At 42.5% G+C, this 22,327-nt stretch overlaps 1 protein-coding gene across 3 annotated transcripts in view; it reads left to right on the top strand.

The window, feature by feature from the left end:
- The first annotated feature begins 806 nt into the window (after positions 1-806).
- The window catches only part of LOC129844736 (leucine-rich repeat-containing protein 4C-like), a 58,378-nt gene continuing 36,857 nt past the window's right edge, over positions 807-22,327 (top strand). For 2 of the 3 annotated variants that reach the window (XR_008757995.1, XR_008757994.1), the window contains exon 1: positions 807-1,953. The gene's annotated coding sequence lies outside the window, so the exon portion shown is untranslated. Of the gene's footprint in view, positions 1,954-2,239; positions 2,526-22,327 lie in introns of those variants that run through there. The other variant, XM_055912803.1, reaches the window with a different exon arrangement.

The raw sequence follows: 22,327 nt of genomic DNA, 5'->3' as shown, positions 1-22,327 counted from the left end.
CGCCTAAAACAGTCGCTGTCCACTGTCTTGCGGTGCTGAATTTCAAAATTCAGATTCCGTCGCTGTCCTTTTCAGTCGGTGCTGAATCGCCTGAACGCGTGTGCGTGTGCCCGCGCCTGCGCCTGTTTCTCTATGTGTTTGTGTCAGGTTACGATGATACATTTTCACTGCAACGATGAGCACCAAATGGTTTCTAGTGACAATGTAGAGCTGTTTTATATGTTGAATTGCATGTGGCCTAGACCAGAGCAATAAATGTATTGTAAGTATGGCTCTGGCCTCTACTAGATCCATTCAACTCTACACAATACATTCAGTCAAACAGCCTACAGTCATTGCCGTCTCATTTCTATGAAGCTTCTCACAACGTGCCACTTGTCTGAGGTCACAGCGGAATCGGACGTCCTGTTACACGCTCAGACATCCTTGTAAGTCACTGAAAATGCAATTGCCTATAATGTAAAAGGTGCAGATTCAGGTGATTTAAAGACTACAGAAGTGTATCGTTTTGATTTAGGCAGGACACCCTGTGAAATGACGGATTATTGTCAATAGTTGAATTCAGAGGGGCAAACGCCTGTAGGTGGCAACCCTGCCTCATCAAGTAAACACACACACACACACACACACACACACACACACACACACACACACACACACCATTCCCTCTGGCCTTTATGTGTTAATGCTATTGATCAGTCAATAATAATGAGTTCACAGAGATGTAACCCAAATGGCAGGTCTGTAGAAGGAGACGATGGATTGTAGGTGAATACTAGAGAGGTTGCAGTCTTTAGCCTACCACACACACGGCAGTGGTATTTTTACATCGCTGAGCTCGGACCATGCAGTCTAATGAATTCCATGTGCTCCCTCCCTATTCGAGCCATGGACTGCAGCAAGCGCAAGAGCTATTAGAACCCAGTGGCTCCCCGGTGGATATGGAACACACGGAATGTTGATGGTGCTGATATTACACGGATCCCACAAATCCCCCTGACATCGCAAAAATTGTTATCAATAGTTACCCTCATGTTAAATAGGTAGCCTACCGGACTGCATCGAAAACCAGCTTCTGGTGGATATTTAGTAATTACAGAGCGCATATAGGCTACATTCCGCGCGCTCATATGCCATTGGTCTGCGTATTAGGCTCTGCGTTATTTCCCAGGGAATCAAGTTGATGGATTGGCTATGGATGCATTGGGTGGTTGTTTGACGAATCTGGATCAGAACCTTCGAATAAGAATGGCTGCGTCCTTTTGAGACATGTATGTATGTACACACCTCGACTGCATCCATGCTTATACTTATATCTTTTTTTGATTTTACGCTTGCTACATCGATCATGTTCGGGAATATTGCCTGGACATGTGACCCTCTATGGTAACTGACATTATACCTCTGCAAATCCTCCAGTAGGCTATCAGAGAGCTGCACCAATAAGGGATGAACATCAATCCAATTGTGGATAGTCCATTTCAATCTCGGGTTATGGCATTAACTGTGTACGCTCAAGAATAATTTCACAGAGAAATCCTATATAGGGCATCACGTTCAGTTCCACAGGAAAGGGCTATATGAAGAAATAGCCCCAGACTTATCGCTCTCTCCCAAACTCGGCAGCATTTCCCCCCATCGGAATACAAAGTCAAAAGCTACCGGCACCCCGCGGGTTTTCTCTACTGTGGCCACAGGAATGGTGGATTCATCCCAATTTCATGCACCTCTTTTTGATCATTTGTATTTTTTTTTATTGCGTTCGAGGTTCGTTTTTTTACGTTTTTGATTCTGCTGCTGCCGATGTAGACTACGTGTGGTTGCCTCGAATCCTTTCACATGGGTGAGAATTGTGCATCGGTCTTACAGCCAATCCAATCGGATACCTTGGCCCTGGTGTGTTAGATTTTTTTGCTTCATTTTGAGCACAATCCCACATCTTCGAGAAAATGCGTAAGTATGTTTTATTTGATTTATTCACCTCTTATATCTACATTAAGTTAGGCACTTTAATCTTTCTTATCCATCTCGGCTACTCTACACGACAGAGTGGTCATTTGGGTGTTCAACACGACACCGTTTTCCGCTATGGACTAATGTCGCTATAATGTCGCTATAATGTCGCTTTAGGCTACATGTACAATAGTTGATGTTAATTCACATTTTTTTAAGACATAATTAAACCATGTGAAGCTCCCTCTCGCGCGCGCGTGTGTATATGTGCATGTGTGTTTAAGAGAGGGAGAGAGAGAGAGTCCGAAAGAGACATAGTAAGTAGTTAGATAAATATATACGTAATAATAGGCTTTATTTATTTAATGATGGGGTATGGCCTTAATCGTTTTGTGAGACAGTGTGTTTAGGTAGATTCGGGATTCTGTAAGTCCCTGTATAGCCATTATACCAATGTTGCTAGATACGTCATATGGTCATTCATATTCAGCTCAGGTGTGGTTCGTCATGCCGCTTAGTAATGACACATTTGCAGCACGGGGGGCACCAGATTGACCCACCAAATTCCTCAGGTGAGTTCTACAATAGGGTTTCATAGATTTTGGATGTTTTGAGTAATATTTCTCAACTGACTAGGCCCCCCAATTAGCTTTTATCCACTAACTCTGTATCCGTGCATGTTAAATCCACCGTGATATTTATGACGTTCAAAGCAATTGACTCGAGCGGAGTGTCAGCCCACATGAGACTGCTTGTGTCTCAACCCCAGTGCTCTTCCTGTGGCACAGCTGCTAATGGAATGTGATGGAGGTGCATTAGTGTTGATTTCCCCCAATCGGATTCCCGAGCACTGTTGACCAGAAGGGAGCATGATGTCTAACCAGGAGTTATGTCATTTGGTGCTGATTCAGATTCTAACTAGTGGGTGTTATATTATAGCTGCGGTGCCTCAACGGGGCGTCACGCTTGGGTGAGTTAATACAGTTCCGGTGTTGATGTGAGCTGTCCATTGGAAGGTGGTGCTGAAAATACTACCAGCGTTAGGTTACTGGAGGGCGATACCTTGTTAGGCCTCCTATATAGATTTACCCGAGCATGAAAGCATATTACTCAGAACATGAAAGCACATTTCTTTAGATAGTAATACTGTGTTGATGTAAGTTTCTCCATTATAAATAACCATGAACCTGTCGGCCATGTTCATTAGCAGGTTTTAAGGCAACTGTGCACTGAGAAAACATGAATGGACTTTCATTTCAATGCTTTCTCACTGGAAACATTGTTTCTTCCGAAACATTCAGTCAAATATGCATGAAGTATATTATCTCTTCACATGTTGTTGCATATTCAACATTTGCCAAAAGACCAGCAGCTCAAGATGAATGATATTTACTTTTTGGCTTATGCTGGAAATTGGAAACCCCTATCATGTTTTGCCAAAGGCACACATTACCTTAAATCCCATTTATATTTCTTTCAATAATGGCATGTCTGCTATATGCGTAATATACCACTTTAAATTAGTCATGTTTAACTAATCACTAGGATGTATGCTGTTTGGTCTTCTGCTTGTATTACTTCAACCTGAAACTGACTGTTACTATGCCATAGCACTGAATATGTTTAGCAGTGCAGATCATGGAAGCAGATTGCACTCATGGTGTGAAGTGGCACGTCTGTTGGGTCCTGTGAGCATGGAATCAATACAATGTTACATTTCACAGTCTAATGCCTTGATTTATCGACTTAGATCACAGTCTGAGTTTCTCACTGACTTCTGGCCTAAAGCATCTTCAAATATATGAAGTATCAAGGTCTGGCTTGAATGACTTGCCAAGAGTTTGGTTTGGATGACATAGAAGTTCATATAAATGTTGTGTGATGTTCTCATTTCTCAAAAGCGTTCTCATGTCGAGCTGAGTTGGTATTCCACACCGCCTGTGGCCTAGATCACATGATATTCATTTAGTGAAATGTCCAAGCCTCAATCCTAAATGAGTCAGAAAGATTGATAGCATCTAATAATGTGGTGCCAATCTTCCCCATTCATTTGTTATTGAAAGGATGAACTTTCTCTTAAAGGTCATTCATAAACATTGGGCTAACATCAGTGTCCTCCAGTGGAGGGTTGTGAAGATCTTGGTCAGCATTGTTCAGTGGATAATACTGTAGATTACATGGGGGGGGGGGGTATATTCACACTGGGGGGGCTAAATTCACACTGGGGGGGCTGTGTCAGAATGTAACTATTACCTACAGTTTACTGAAGGTATTTTTACAGTATTGTACTAACAATACTGCATGCTGTTTAGAAAAATATATGCACTAAGTACAATATGACCATGCTATGTCTCATTCATACTGAGGAGTTGAACTAAGAGGAAGTAGACACATGGGCCTCCACTGCCTCATACTTCTACTGTAGTCGATACACTGCCTCATACTTTGAATGTAGTCGATACACTGCCTCATACTTCGAATGTAGTCGATACACTGCCTCATACTTCTACTGTAGTCGATACACTGCCTCATACTTCGAATGTAGTCGATACACTGCCTCATACTTCAAATGTAGTCCATACACTGCCTCATACTTCTACTGTAGTTGATACATTGACTGTTACTTCTACTGTAGTTGATACACTGCCTCACACTTCTACTGTAGTTGATACACTGCCTCATACTTCTAATGTAGTTGATACACTGCCTCATACTTCGAATGTAGTTGATACACTGCCTCACACTTCTAATGTAATTGATACACTGCCTCATACTTCGAATGCAGTTGATACACTTCCTCATACTTTGAATGTAGTCCATACACTGCCTCATATTCTACTGTAGTTGATACACTGCCTCATACTTCTACTGTAGTTGATACACTGCCTCTTACTTCTACTGTAGTTGATACATTGTCTCTTACTTCTACTGTAGTTGATACACTGCCTCATACTTCTACTGTAGTTGATACACTGCCTCATATTCTACTGTAGTCCATACACTGCCTCATACTTCTACTGTAGTTGATACACTGCCTCTTACTTCTACTGTAGTTGATACATTGTCTCTTACTTCTACTGTAGTTGATACACTGTCTCTTACTTCTACTGTAGTTGATACACTGCCTCATACTTCTACTGTAGTTGATACACTGCCTCATATTCTACTGTAGGCCATATACTGCCTCATACTTCTGCTGCAGTTGATACATTGCCTCTTACTTTTACTGTAGTCGATGCATTGCCTCATGCTTCTACTATAGTCAATATACTTCCTCATACTTCTACTGTATTCCATGCCTTTGAGATTATTTATTTATTTTGTTTTCACATCATTTTAACATTCTGTCATAAAAAATGTCATTAATTCTGTCGTTAACTTCTTCGGGATCGATATCCCTTCCACAGGACGGTTGAGCTAACATAGGCTAATGGGATTAGCATAAGGTTGTAAGTAACAAGAACATTTCCCAGGACATAGACATATATGATATTGGCAGAAAGCTTAAATTCTTGTTAATCTAACTGCACTGTCCAATTTACAGTAGTATTACAGTGAAAGAATACCATATTATTGTTTGAGGAGAGTGCACAATTTTCAACATGAAAAGTTATTAATTAACAAACTAGGCACATTTGGGCAGTCTCGATACAACATATTGAACAGAATTACAATGGTTAATTGGATCAGTCTAACACGTTGCACATACACTGCTGCCATCTAGTGGCCAAAATCTAAATTGCACCTGGGCTGGAATAATACATTATGGCCTTTCTCTTGAATTTCAAAGATGATGGTACATCAAAAAATACAAAAGAATGTTTGTTTTTTTCTTTGTATTATCTTTTACCAGATCTATTGTATTATATTCTCCTACATCTCTTTCACATTTCCACAAACCTCAAAGTGTTTCCTTTTAAATGATACCAAGAATATGTATATTCTTGCTTCAGGGCCTGGCAGTTAGATTTGGGTATGTAATTTTAGGTGAAAATTGAAAAAAAGGGGCATAGCAATTTTTAATGTTAAAAAAAATAGTTTCCCTATCTCAAGAGGTTAAATAAAAATGACTATAGTAAGTGCCTATTATGTGCCAAATAAAGTAACAGGGTTGACCGTAACAGAGTTGACAATTTCATCTTTAATCAGCCATAAATCCCCTTGTGACAGGATGAATGGAAGCTTGTACCAAAAAAAGAAAGAAATTGTAGATTTTGTTTTGCCTGTCTGTCTATGAGTAATAGGGTTGCTGTGTTATGCTCGACCCATTCAGTTTTCCACCAGAAAATAGTGCTCACCAGGTTTTACACACCATTTGACTATTAGATGTTCAGTATTTCTCCTGAATTCTTTTTTTTTTAAACGGAATAGTTTCACCATATTAAAAGGAGAGTTCAGTTTACAGAACAGGGTTGACCTTAAAATGAGGGCCGGATTGTTGTTTTTTACCTTAAAATTAGTCACTAATCTCCAAAACTATTGGGACAGTGACACATTTGTTGTTGTTTTGGCTCTGTACTCCACCACTTTGGATGATACAATATGATACAATATATGCTAACCTCCCCTGTTATTGTAATGGTGAGAGGTTAGCATGTTTTGGGGGTATGATGTAAAATGCTAACCTCCCCTGTTATTGTAATGGTGAGAGGTTAGCATGTCCTGGGGGTATGATTTAAAATGTTAACCTCCCCTGTAATTGTAATGGTGAGAGGTTAGCATGTCTTGGGGGTATGATTTAAAATGTTAACCTCCCCTGTTATTGTAATAGTGAGAGGTTAGCATGTCTTGGGGTTATGATATGAAATGCTAACCTCCCCTGTTATTGTAATGATGAGAGGTTAGCATGTCTTGGGGGTATGATTTAAAAAGCTAACCTCCCCTGTTATTGTAATGGTGAGAGGTTAGCATGTCTTGGGGGTATGATTTAAAAAGCTAACCTCCCCTGTTATTGTAATGGTGAGAGGTTAGCATGTCTTGGGGGTATGATTTAAAATGTTAACCTCCCCTGTAATTGTAATGGTGAGAGGTTAGCATGTCTTGGGGGTGTGATTTAAAATGTTAACCTCCCCTGTAATTGTAATGGTGAGAGGTTAGCATGTTTTGGGGGTATGATTTAAAATGTTAACCTCCCCTGTTATTGTAATGGTGAGAGGTTAGCATGTTTTGGGGGTATGATGTAAAATGCTAACCTCCCCTGTTATTGTAATGGTGAGAGGTTAGCATGTCTTGGGGGTATGATTTAAAATGTTAACCTCCCCTGTAATTGTAATGGTGAGAGGTTAGCATGTCTTGGGGGTATGATTTAAAATGTTAACCTCCCCTGTTATTGTAATGGTGAGAGGTTAGCATGTCTTGGGGTTATGATATGAAATGCTAACCTCCCCTGTTATTGTAATGATGAGAGGTTAGCATGTCTTGGGGGTATGATTTAAAAAGCTAACCTCCCCTGTTATTGTAATGGTGAGAGGTTAGCATGTCTTGGGGTATGATTTAAAATGCTAACCTCCCCTGTTATTGTAATGGTGAGAGGTTAGCATGTCTTGGGGGTATGATTTAAAATGCTAACCTCCCCTGTTATTGTAATGGTGAGAGGTTAGCATGTCTTGGGGGTATGATTTAAAATGCTAACCTCCCCTGTTATTGTAATGGTGAGAGGTTAGCATGTCTTGGGGGTATGATTTAAAATGCTAACCTCCCCTGTTATTGTAATGGTGAGAGGTTAGCATGTCTTGGGGGTATGATTTAAAATGCTAACCGCCCCTGTTATTGTAATGGTGAGAGATTAGCATGTCTTGGAGGCATGATATTTGTGCCTCTAACTTTCTCAATCATCATTATTCACGATTCATTCAGGACTATCCATAATCATAGTAGCATCCACATTCATGTAGAAATATTTAGAAACATGTTATATTCTTATTTACAATAAATGTGACTCCAAAATGACACAAAACATTATTTAACATGAATTTCTAGTGGGCACAACATTTTCTGAAACACAACCAAAACTAACAGTAAATGCATCCAACAAGTTTGTGGAGTCACAAGCTTGATGTAGTCAATGCATGCTAGGAATATGTGAACAAATTCAACATTCTTGACTACTTAAATACACATACTGTATAAGTGAATTTGTCCCAATACTTTTAGTCCCCTAAAATGGGGGAACTATGTACATAAAGTGCTGTAATTTCAAAACGGTTCCCCTGATATGGATGAAAATACCCTCAAATGAAAGCTGACAGTCTGCACAGTCATTGTACCATTTAACATCCAAAGTGCTGGAGTACAGAGACAAACCAAAACATGTCACGGTCCAAATACTTCTGGAGCTCACTGTAAATAATAATCTTCGGAAATTACTTTATCAAAGCAACAAAATAACTAGGCTTTACCATGATGGTGAAAACTTGGAGATATGTTATGGTTAAATGGTTACAATCTTTCTGGAAGTTACAGAGGGTGCATGGAGGGACATTTCAAAATGCAGAATTTTGCCACATTAGCAAGTCTTTATTCATATAAAAAAGTCAGATTTATTAAATTCTCCATGTGGTGTTTATTAAAGGGCACTTAATTGAATATAACAGGCTTTTCAAATCCAACATTGGTGCACAATTTCTACCTAAAATATCAAAGGGATGCAAAGGGCACTCATTTAGTGGAACGACCCAGTAGAGAAAGTGCCTTTGGTTCCATCTTGCTCGAATAAAAGATCATACATTTTTTGAGCGTGTCAATCCTGCAACAATCAGCCCACTAACAGTGCCCATCCAGTGCATGTCCGGAATACAAGGTATCGTATCTGCCCCCTACAATTTTACGAGGCATATATTGACAATCTTTCTAAATTAATCATCTATATTCATCTTATAAAAATGGTGCATATGTTGATATAGCCATGGATGGTTACAGTATATGAGCCTTGCTGTCAGACAGCCATTGTTAGGGTCCTTTAATGTGAAAACAAACACTGCTGATTTTCATTGTTCCCCTCTAATCAGGAACAGATTTAGACCTGGGACACCAGGACACTAGGTGAGTGCATTTAGACCTGGGACACCAGGACACTAGGTGAGTGCATTTAGACCTGGGACACCAGGACACTAGGTGAGTGCATTTAGACCTGGGACACCAGGACACTAGGTGAGTGCATTTAGACCTGGGACACCAGGACACTAGGTGAGTGCATTTAGACCTGGGACACCAGGACACTAGGTGAGTGCATTTAGACCTGGGACACCAGGACACTAGGTGAGTGCATTTAGACCTGGGACACCAGGACACTAGGTGAGTGCATTTAGACCTGGGACACCAGGACACTAGGTGAGTGCATTTAGACCTGGGACACCGGGACACTAGGTGAGTGCATTTAGACCTGGGACACCAGGACACTAGGTGAGTGCATTTAGACCTGGGACACCAGGACACTAGGTGAGTGCATTTAGACCTGGGACACCAGGACACTAGGTGAGTGCATTTAGACCTGGGACACCAGGACACTAGGTGAGTGCATTTAGACCTGGGACACCAGGACACTAGGTGAGTGCATTTAGACCTGGGACACCAGGACACTAGGTGAGTGCATTTAGACCTGGGACACCAGGACACTAGGTGAGTGCATTTAGACCTGGGACACCAGGACACTAGGTGAGTGCATTTAGACCTGGGACACCAGGACACTAGGTGAGTGCATTTAGACCTGGGACACCAGGACACTAGGTGAGTGCATTTAGACCTGGGACACCAGGACACTAGGTGAGTGCATTTAGACCTGGGACACCAGGACACTAGGTGAGTGCATTTAGACCTGGGACACCAGGACACTAGGTGAGTGCATTTAGACCTGGGACACCAGGACACTAGGTGAGTGCATTTAGACCTGGGACACCAGGACACTAGGTGAGTGCAATTAGACCTGGGACACCAGGACACTAGGTGAGTGCATTTAGACCTGGGACACCAGGACACTAGGTGAGTGCATTTAGACCTGGGACACCAGGACACTAGGTGAGTGCATTTAGACCTGGGACACCAGGACACTAGGTGAGTGCAATTCATTATCAGGTAGATAAGACAACCAGCAGTACATCAGATCTCCAGGCTCGGATTGAAATACCTTTGACTTGGATAAACCTTTGGTGACTGTATTGACGAGCCTGTTTAAACCACACTGGAATGCTGCAGTGTTCAGTGGTGTAACCAGGCTAGCAATTGACATGCATCACTCAAATGTCTCCCAACTCTGCTCCCAGTAGGCAGCTGCTGCCTGCTTCCATTGAGTGATATACGACTGCAAGCCGAGGAAATAAAATGTTCATGAATGTTCATTTCTGACGGTCTTAGACTTTTGTCAATGGCAAAAATGCTGATCCATTTGTGCAGATCATTAACTTTTCTGTTGGACTCGTACTGTACAGGATTGATGTTGAATAATGTTTCAGTGGATGGATCGACTGAAGAGAAATTCCACAGGGAGACAAATTCCACAGTGTGAGTGTGTGCATGTTTATGAGTGTCTGTGTATCTGTGTGTGTCTGTTTGTCTGTGTCCCTCCTTTCTAGTAAACAACGATCTCCCTCACCTTGTGTCTCCTGCTCAAACCCTAATCAACCGTTCTGTCCTTCTGAAGTGGGGCTTCCCCAATATCACAGAGCACTGACCCTGATTTAGCCCCTAACTTCCTGCCCATCCAGTCTTGGTGGATGGTTACTGAACCACCCTCCCCCTGATGAAACATATGTCTGTGTCTGGTCTGGAGACAGCTAGCCACATCTCGATGAAGTTGACTGCTTGTGAATGAGTTCGACCAACGTATCAGCCGGCCAGACCGATGGAACTCTTCTCAGTATTCCAGCCACTGTGGCAGTCAGGATCGTCATGGTTCCGTGCTCTTGAAAGAGGATTATTCAGCCAGTTCCGCAGCCTGTCACTCTGCAATCCTGACATTTAAATCAAAGTTAGCATGCTAAACGTGAAGAAGCCAGGCCTGTCCCGTTGTCTGTGATGTTAACTTTCTGTCTAATGTGGTTTACACTTTACAGATGGCTTCTTATCCCAGAGAGGGACACAGTTCAGAGGGTTGTTGACAAGGACCGGAAAATACTAAACACTTTACGTAGAACCAACCAGTAGACTGTATGTCATAATGCGAGACTTTTCACAGGAACGTAGTATATGAACCAGGATATAGAATGAGACTTTTCACAGGAACGTAGTATATGAACCAGGCTATAGAATGAGACTTTTCACAGGAACATAGTATATGAACCAGGATATAGAATGAGACTTTTCACAGGAACGTAGTATATGAACCAGGCTATAGAATGAGACTTTTCACAGGAACGTAGTATATGAACCAGGATATAGAATGAGACTTTTCATAGGAACGTAGTATATGAACCAGGCTATAGAATGAGACTTTTCACAGGAACGTAGTATATGAACCAGGATATAGAATGAGACTTCTCATAGGAACGTAGTATATGAACCAGGCTATAGAATGAGACTTCTCACAGGAACGTAGTATATGAACCAGGCTATAGAATGAGACTTTTCACAGGAACGTAGTATATGAACCAGGATATAGAATGAGACTTTTCATAGGAACGTAGTATATGAACCAGGCTATAGAATGAGACTTTTCACAGGAACGTAGTATATGAACCAGGATATAGAATGAGACTTTTCATAGGAACGTAGTATATGAACCAGGCTATAGAATGAGACTTTTCACAGGAACGTAGTATATGAACCAGGATATAGAATGAGACTTCTCATAGGAACGAAGTATATGAACCAGGCTATAGAATGAGACTTTTCACAGGAACGTAGTATATGAACCAGGATATAGAATGAGACTTTTCACAGGAACGTAGTATATGAACCAGGATATAGAATGAGACTTTTCACAGGAACGTAGTATATGAACCAGGATATAGAATGAGACTTTTCATAGGAACATAGTATATGAACCAGGATATAGAATGAGACTTTTCATAGGAACGTAGTATATGAACCAGGATATAGAATGAGACTTTTCATAGGAACGTAGTATATGAACCAGGCTATAGAATGCAAGCGTGTTTTGCGTCAGAACCGCCCCACGCCTCCAACCATTGATGTTTATTTTTGAGATTCTGGGAAAGTCTAGGTCAGAGAAACACTGAACTTCCTCCTCTCTCTGACTGATTCCGTGGATGGAATCTCAAGGGCTCATCTAAAGAGTGCGTTCCAAAAACACAGAGTCTACAGTATGCAGGCCTGAGGAGTTTAGAAGATCATCATATTGATGTGCTTCCTGATACTTCAAACATTTCTCTAATTACTGCAAACATCTGATGTCCTGCGCAGACCTGCGCAGAATGTGTGCATCTGAAACGCACCCATTCACTGAGTCACTGCAGGTATAGAATCTTCCTCTGTATGGCAGAGCTTTGACCAATAGAGCGTAGCTACAGTGTAAATCAACCACCCACCAACAAGCCCTGGTTGGCACCTTTCTGCCTACCTAATCACACTCCTACACATGACAGAATCCAACAGTGCTCCAGATAAAATACAGGTATTTCAGTAGATGATGCCTCTGATAAAATACAGCTATTTCAGTAGGAGATGCCTCTGATAAAATACAGCTATTTCAGTAGGAGATGCCTCTGATAAAATATAGCTATTTCAGTAGGAGATGCCTCCGATAAAATACAGCTATTTCAGTAGATGATGCCTCTGATAAAATAAAGCTATTTCAGTAGGAGATGCCTCTGATAAAATACAGCTATTTCAGTAGGAGATGCCTCTGATAAAATACAGCTATTTTAGTAGGAGATGCCTCTGGTTCAAAACTGCTAATGCTTAAGAGCTCCAAAAGGCTTTGCCACGAAGCGTCTGCATATCTCATCTGTTAATATCCGTAGGAAGCCTTTGAACACACTCCTTCTTACCAGGAAAATCCTTTAGAAATTCTTAGTAATAACTAAAGCGATGATAGATTGTCATGTTGATGGAGAAAGCTGATTTTCGTTCACTCACTCCTTTTATTTCACAAATCCCACCCCGCTTTCTTTACCTCTCTCTACTCTCTCCATCTCATTTTCTCTCTCTCGTTTTATTGTCTGTTTGCCTAACTCTTAAAGAGATGGTCTTGATAACTCCACTCCAGTGAACATGCAGATATTCCCTCACAGTCATTCATCATGAGGAAATGGAGTCAGTCATTTGTGGTCTATAGTGACCAATCAAATGTGGAGTGAATTACTAACTTCATTCATGTAGGTCCTCTGAACAGACCAATCCGACACGTCTCACTGACATGCTTTGCATCTACTTAAAGATTCTACAAAATAAGTGTGAAAATCATTTTCCGACTAAAGAAATGGGGCTACTGTATGCTGCTTGAGCTGGTCTTGTCCTTGGAAGGTTACCTCATCAGTCGTATGGTTCTGTTCAGCGTAGGTTGGTTAGAAACTGCAGCAGTCTTGGCTTATATTTCCTTTTGCTGTTTTATCTTGTGTGCTGATCTTACATTGTAGAATAATTCACGGTTGGATTAATTTAAATATTTTAATACAATATTTACCATGTTATTTGAAACCAAGCTTTATTGCATTTGGAAAAATGTTAGTCTTACCAGAAAACTTCCCAATGTCACTTTTGATTGAATAGTCTTGCAATCATATACATGCAGGTGTGTTTGCGTAGTATTTTGTTTGGCCAGGTATTCCTTTATGACATACTTAGCCCTCCACTCTGTTGCTCTGGAGTAGCCATGCTATGGTACATATGGCAGGTTGGAGTTCTGCCATCGTTCGGGTTCAGGGCAGGGGTTGGGTGGAGAGCATCCTCAAATCAAACTGACTTTTATTTGACACATGCTCCGAATACCGCAGAGACCTTATTGTGCAACGCTGATGGACAAGCCCTTAACCAACAATTTCCTCCCAAAAAAGTCAGACAAATCTGCTAAATAAACGAAAGGAAAAATAGTAATACAATAAAATAACAGTAACGAGACTATATACAGGGGGTACCGGGACTGAGTCAATGTGCGGGGGTACAGGGTAGTCGAGGTAATTGAGGTAATATGTACTATACATGTAGGTAGGGGTAAAGTGAATACGTCTAGATAATAAACAGAGAGTAACAGCTGTGTGTGTGTGTCAGTGTAGTATGTGTGTGTGTGTCAATGTGTGTCAGTGTGGTGTGTGTGAGTGTGTGGTTAGAGTCCAGTGAGTGTGTGGTTAGAGTCCAGTGAGTGTGTGGTTAGAGTCCAGTGAGTGCACATCGAGCCTGTGTACGAGGCCTGGATGAGGAGTGCATAGTATTGGTCAACACTGATCTAGTACGGTAGGTTTGGGAGACATGGATTGGTCAACACTGATCTAGTACGGTAGGTTTGGGAGACATGGATTGGTCAACACTGATCTAGTACGGTAGGTTTGGGAGACATGGATTGGTCAACACTGATCTAGTACGGTAGGTTTGGGAGACATGGATTGGTCAACACTGATCTAGCACGGTAGGTTTGGGAGACATGGATTGGTCAACACTGATCTAGTACGGTAGGTTTGGGAGACATGGATTGGTCAACACTGATCTAGTACGGTAGGTTTGGGAGACATGGATTGGTCAACACTGATCTAGCACGGTAGGTTTGGGAGACATGGATTGGTCAACACTGATCTAGCACGGTAGGTTTGGGAGACATCGATTGATCAACACTGATCTAGTACGGTAGGTTTGGGAGACATGGATTGGTCAACATTGATCTAGTACGGTAGGTTTGGGAGACTCATTCCCTTGTCTGGTCATGAAAGGTCTTTATCATCATTAGATGACAGATAAACATGAATGCAATTAAAAGTAGACATGAAAAGGCACTGATTACAATGCATGTATACATACATATTGGATCTACCGTAGCAATAGCAAGTCAACAAAAATGGTTGTGATCAGACTAATACACAGGAGAGAGAGAGAGAGAACCGGGCCTCATATCTAGAAAGCCACTAGCAGACGTTGACTAGATTGTTGATTACGGGGACTCCCAGTCCCGGCGATATCATATTCATGAGCCAAATGGTGCATGTTGTAATATGCATGAGCAAATTAGATGTGTGAAGAACAAGAGGGGGCTGCTCCAAATGCACCGGGATTCATAAACACTGCTTTGATTCTTTTTCTGCCATAATAAATTGATGCAAATGTTGTTTTCTTGTATCATTGATCCAGTTACTATGTTCCCTGCAGCAATGCAGTCACTTTCTCATTTAAGGGGATTTATCAGAGAAAAGGAAATGGACGGTCTCTTTGTGGGGCCATATTATCTGGGTCTTATTCATTAGGGAACACGTAGCAAATCTTTTTACAACAGAGAACAAAAACTAGCATCTCTCATTGGACTGCTTCTGGTGTTCGCTTCCTGTTTCATTCCGTTTTCTTCCATTCGGTGCCAAATGAATACAACCCTGTTAGCCTGGGCTGGGGAACAGCAGGGTGTCTAATCAAACAGGGCCGTGTTTAAAGGTCCCTCTTCAGATGAGGCTGTGTTCATGACCCAGGATCAAGGAGACACGACAGGCCTTTTCTGCAACATGGAGCCAGTCAGTGCTGGACAGAGGGAAGAGTAGCTATGAGGGCCACGAGGGACGTGTGCAGGAGAAAAGATGACTGTATGTTATAAAGATAACACTTGTGGGCGATGTCAGAGGAGAGGATACTTGTACACACACTTTATTGTTGCTGTGGTACGTAGGAATCTGCTTATGAAATTCTAATAAGTTGCAAATCAGGCATTTGTTGAGTGCTTGTCAAATATTACTGTAGCTAATACTTAATTATTGCTATTCTACAAGCTTAAACTGCAATGCCGAATAAGGCACCTATAACCTCTGCAAATAGCATATAAGACGCATAGAAGTACATAAGTCATGTGGACGCTGAAAACGAAGGTGTTACATAAACATGGGCTTATTTCACACTTCATAGGCTAGGGGGCTTGGCTGCTGGGGTGCTCCAGCTTACAGTGCCTGCAGAAACCATTACACACTTCTTGACTTATTCCACATTTTGTTGTTACAGCCTGAATTTTAAATGTATTAAATATTTTATTTTCTCACCCATCTTCAAACAATACCCCATAATGACAAAGTGAAAACAGGTTTTTAGAAATCTTAGTAAATGTATTGAAAAATAAATACAGAAATCTAATTGACATAAGTATTCACACCCCTGAGTCAATACTTAGTAGAATCACCTTTGGTGGCTATTACAGCTTTGAGTCGTCTAGGATATGTCTGGATCAGCTTTGAGTCATCTAGGGGATGTCTGGATCAGCTTTGAGTCGTCTAGGGGATGTCTGTATCAGCTTTGAGTGGTCTAGGGGATGTCTGTATCAGCTTTGAGTCGTCTAGGGTATGTCTGTATCAGCTTTGAGTCGTCTAGGGTATGTCTGTATCAGCTTTGAGTCATCTAGTGGATGTCTGTATCAGCTTTGAGTCATCTAGGGGATGTCTGGATCAGCTTTGAGTCGTCTTGGGGATGTCTGTATCAGCTTTGAGTCGTCTAGTGGATGTCTGGATCAGCTTTGAGTCATCTAGTGGATGTCTGTATCAGCTTTGAGTCATTTAGTGGATGTCTGTATCAGCTTTGAGTCATCTAGTGGATGTCTGGATCAGCTTTGAGTCATCTTGGGGAGATCTGGATCAGCTTTGAGTGGTCTAGGGGATGTCTGGATCAGCTTTGAGTCATCTAGGGGATGTCTGTATCAGCTTTGAGTCGCGTTGGGGATGTCTGTATCAGCTTTGAGTCATCTAGTGGATGTCTGGATCAGCTTTGAGTCGTCTTGGGGATGTCTGGATCAGCTTTGAGTCATCTTGGGGATGTCTGTATCAGTTTTGAGTCGTCTAGGAGATGTCTGTATCAGCTTTGAGTCGTCTAGGAGATGTCTGTATCAGCTTTGAGTCGTCTAGGAGATGTCTGGATTTGGGGATTTTCTCAAGCTCTGTTCAGTTAGATGGGGATCGGCAGTGAACAGCAATCTTGAAGTCTTTCCACAGCTTTTCAATGGGATTCAAGTCTGGGCTTTGACTGGGCCACTCAAGGACTTTCACATTATTGATCTGAAGCCATTCCAGCGTTGCTTTGGCTGTATGCTTGGGGTCGTTGTCCTGTTGGAATGTAAATCTTCTCCCCAGTCTGAGGACATTTGCACTCTGAAGCAGGTTCTCATCAAGGGTTTGCCTATGTGTGGCACCATTCATTGTTCCCTCTATCCTTACCAGTCCCCCAGTCCCTGCCACTGAAGAGCATCAAGATAACATGATGCTGCCACCACCATGCTTCACAGTAGGGATGGTGTTAGATGGGTGATGTGCTGTGCCTGTTTTTTCCAGACATAGCGCTTTGCATTCGGGCCAAATAGTTCAATTTTTGTCTCATCACATCACAATATTTTGTCATATGCTCTGAGTCTTTCACGGGCCTTTTTGCAAACTCCAGGCATCCTGTAATGTGCCTTTTTCTCAGAAGTTGCTTCCGTCTGGCCACTCTCCCATAAAGCCCAGATTGGTGAAGTGTTATAGAGACTGTTGTCCTTCTGGCAGGTTCTCCCATCTCAGCCAAGGAGCTTCGTAGTTCTGTCAGAGTGGTCATTGGGTTCTTGGACACCAACGTCTTCCTTGCCGGGTTCAGTTTGGTAGGACTGCCAGCTCTAGGCAGATTTGGGGTATTTCCATTATTTATTTATTTTCCCAATGATTGAGACCATTGTGCTCTTGGAAACGTTCAACACTCGAGAAATTGTTCCACACCCTTCCCCAGATATATACCTATCATCACAGTTCTCTCTCGGAGATCTGCGGACAGTTTTTTGGACTTCATGGTCTAGTTTCTGCTCTGAAATGCACTGTCAGCTGTGAGATCTTATAGTGGGACCATATATAGGCAGGTGTGTTTCTTTCTAAATCATGTCTAAACAAGGTGGACTTCAATCAAGTTGTGGTGACATCTCAAGGATAATCAAAATAAATTGGATGCACCTGAGCTCAATTTGGAGTGGCATAGCAAAGGGGTGTAAATAATTATGTCAATTAAATTTCTGTATTTCATTTTCAATAAATGTGCAAGCATTTCTGAAAACATGTTTTTATGGGGTATTGTGTGTAGATGGGTGAGAGAAACAAAATCTATGCCATCCATTTTGAATTCAGGCTGTAACAACAACAACACGTGGAATAAGTCAAGTGGTATGAATACTTTCTGAAGGCACTGTAGGGGCTTGGCATGGCAAGGCATTGGAGCTGGACTCTGGCCGCTCCAGCCACCAGCACGTCAGTGCATCTCAGCTCTTTACAAGATTGCTTGTGTAATGCCATCTGTATTCAGGGGATGAGCGCCTACATTTTGCACCCAGGCAAAGAGAGAGAGAGAGAGAGAGGGAGAGAGGGAGGGAGAGAGACAGACACGGAGAGAGAGAGAGAGAGAGAGCTCCTGTCCAGCAGCCATAACTCCACATTGCTTTTTCTCTGCTCTCACTCTACCTCTTGTCCTTCTCGTGAAGGAGAACAAATGCACCAATGTGATGTCACAGTGCAGATATGTGAATTGGGTGAAGATTCAAAACAGAGAATCAATTCAACACCACGGAGAACCTCTCACTATGGTTGATTTTTCTTTTTTACATTTTCACACATAATTGTCAATCCTTCCATTTACAAGTGTTCACATGTCTGAGTATTCATCTGGAAGTGCTGCTATATGCTAAATTAATCACAAAGTCTGAGGCTTGATTGCACTGATTGAAACAGCAATCTCTTTAGAATGATGTGAGAAAAATCCATTGTTACCTATAATAGCGCTTTCCATTTTGGACCGAGCTGTGTTTTTAATTACTATACATGGTGAATTAGCTAATGAATAATGAATGGTATTCCACACGCTAAGTGCTCCGACTGCTAATGCACTGAACCTTTCTTTTTCTCTCCATCTCTCCTCCTCTCTCTCTGTCTCTCTCCATCTCTCCTCCTCTCTCTCTGTCTCTCTCCCTCGCTCCTCCTCTCTCTCTGTCTCTCTCCATCTCTCCTCCTCTCTCTCTGCCTCTCTCCCTCGCTCCTCCTCTCTCTGTGTCTCTCTCCCTCACTTCTCCTCTCTCTCTGTCTCTCTCCCTCGCTCCTCCTCTCTCTCTGTCTCTCTCCATCTCTCCTCCTCTCTCTCTGCCTCTCTCCCTCGCTCCTCCTCTCTCTCTGTCTCTCTCCCTCACTTCTCCTCTCTCTCTGTCTCTCTCCCTCACTCTCCCTCACTTTCAGTTGATTAGGTTTCCCTCTGTAAGGCATTATCTAGTGTGTTGAAGAGATAGTTCCAGTCCCCCTTCTCTATCTATGTACCTTGTTTGTATTGAACAGTAATTTATGACTGGGCGGGCAGCAGCATAGACACAGCATGAGGTCCATCAGTATTGTGTAGATAGATGACATGTCAAAAGACAACATATGTAATCCTCCACCACTACAGAGATGACAACGTTTCTATTTTCCTAAATGAGAAGGGTTTAGTGCACACACACACACACACAGACACACACATACACACACACACACACACAGAGACACAGACACATAAACACACACACACACACACACACACACAGACGCGCGCACGCACGCACGCACGCACGCACGCACGCACGCACGCACACACAGACGCACGCACGCACACACGCACACACAGACACACACACACACAGACAGACACACAGACACACACACACACATGGTGTCACCCTCAAAGAGGTTTAATCTCTCTCCCACTCTCTCCCCCATCCCCCTGGACTGCCAGACCTCTATCGTCTTGCTTTAAGACCCCCCCCCCCCCCCCCCCCCCCACCCCACTGAGCTTCATGTGTTTCCAGCAGAAATATCAAAGCAGATTACTATGAAGAAAGGAGAATAGAAAACTACAAATTCACACTGCTGAGACGTTCGTAATTGTTTATTTATTCAGCCCAAATATATTTGATGGTGCCTTGTTTAGTTGTTTACAGATTCTTTAATCCTCTGTTCACCCTTCATAATAGTGAAGATAATTATAGTTGTCTGCTTGAGGTGAACTGCATTTCTTTGCTGAAAGTGATTGTAGGTCGTAGGTTGAGATGTGCTGGAAGATGACGAGGCTCGTGTCTGGGGTGGAGTGGAGATGTGCTGAGCTATAGTTTATAGCTAACAACGTCGTAGCCGTGGTGCTGACTGGTAATTTATGCATTGGAACATGGTGCACTAAGTTCAGCAAGGATTTTTTAATCACCTCATAATTACTTTTCGGTTTCTCAGGGAATCATTGTAACAAGTACTATGTGCCATTTGGTAACAAGCTGTTGTGATGAGTTATTCCTCTCTGGTAGACTACAGTACCAAGAGGTGGTTTTGATATCTCTTCTCAAATCTGATATTCAGTATCCACATGGGGCAAACAACAGGGGCTATACGTTTGATGTGATAATGCTTTGTAGGTGGATATGTTTTCTCTCAGATATTGTATGAATGGAATCAAATTCCCCAGTACGCTTGGTAAGGATCCGATGTGTAATGGCACTGTATCAGGCATTAACAAAACATCATCCTGCAAAAAGCATCTGTTTTCATTATCCTGCAGTCTAATGTTGGTTCATCACAGCACAGAGACAGAATGCTCCTGTCCTTTTCATCTCCCTGCACACCAATGGTCTGAATGCATAGCCAAACAGCTGTGACAGGGCAGAAGACAGGATACACCCTAGTGAACTAATCCCTCTCTCAAAATGTGCATTTTACATGCGGTAGTCACTGGTATCCTGCCAAGATGGCCGCTGGGGCGCTAGCATTGTGCTGTTTGATTTTAATTTAGAATCTCCTTCAACACCCTCTGACTGACTGAATGACTGACCCTCTGACTGACCCTCTGACTGACTGACTGACTGACTGACCCTCTGACTGACTGACTGACTGACCCTCTGACTGACTGACTGACTGACCCTCTGACTGACTGACTGACCGACTGACTGACTGACTGACTGACCCTCTGACTGACTGACCCTCTGACTGACTGACTGACCCTCTGACTGACCGACCCTCTGACTGACTGACTGACCGACCCTCTGACTGATTGACTGACTGACTGACCGACTCTCTGACTGATTGACTGACTGACTGACCGACTCTCTGACTGACCGACCCTCTGACTGACTGACTGACTGACCCTCTGACTGATTGACTGACTGACTGACCGACTCTCTGACTGACCGACCCTCTGACTGACTGACCGACCCTCTGACTGATTGACTGACTGACTGACCGACTCTCTGACTGACCGACCCTCTGACTGACTGACTGACCCTCTGACTGATTGACTGACTGACTGACTGACTGACAGACTGACTGACTGACCCTCTGACTGATTGACTGACCGACTGACTGACGAACCGACTGGCCGACATGGTGCTTGGTAAACGTGGTGAAGTCAGATTCTCATTTTTTTAATCGATGAATTAAAGGGGCTTTTTATTATCAGTCATTAAATGTTAACAAGTCCCTCCTCTCTGACGTCATCAAGCTTTCTGTTAAGACAGATATGTCGGTCACTCTTCAAATCAGTTGCAGGTCAGAAAGTTTGCATAAAGCATTTGTAAATCCTTCACAGTGATGAGGTGCCGAATATGTAAAAGTCCTTCATATTGTCTTACTGAAGATACACTTAGCAAGAGGTCATCATAAACAATCTGCCATCACTGCCATCGTCATCATTTTCTCATCCCAGAGTGGGTGTGGGAATAGCCAATCATCTCAGTCCTAGAATATTTGCTTATTGCTGATGTTGCTGTCTGAAAGTGGAAGGTTGACCTGTTGTTTATGAGGATGTCACCGTGCTGAATGTATATATCTTTTTTCAAGCCAGATGAGACTGCACTTTGTAAGACACTATTCTAACCATTGTGTTGCACCACAAGATATTTATCTGGTCATTCCATGTAATTTACACACACTTTACTATTCTATAGTAAAATACCAGGAGCTAATGAATCGTTTAGCCTGGAATGCTAATAGGTTGCATCCTTAGATACACAGATGATTCATGCAGTGCTTTATCATACCCTACTCTTGGGTTCAAGTGTGATCTGTTCAGTAGCAGTCATGTGGTGGGAGTAGATCTGTGTTGCTCTGACCTGTGACTAGAATATTAACGCTTCTCCAACATTCAGACACAGAAACAGCCAACCCAGCCCGCCCCTCCCCCCCACCTAGGGCGTACTGTCTGATCCCACTACGCACACGCACACACACACACACACACACACACACACACACACACACACACACACACACACACACACACACACACACACACA

Source organism: Salvelinus fontinalis, unplaced genomic scaffold, assembly GCF_029448725.1.
Source record: "Salvelinus fontinalis isolate EN_2023a unplaced genomic scaffold, ASM2944872v1 scaffold_0216, whole genome shotgun sequence".
NCBI lineage: Eukaryota > Metazoa > Chordata > Actinopteri > Salmoniformes > Salmonidae > Salvelinus > Salvelinus fontinalis.
This window is presented reverse-complemented; position numbering and strand designations above follow the sequence as displayed.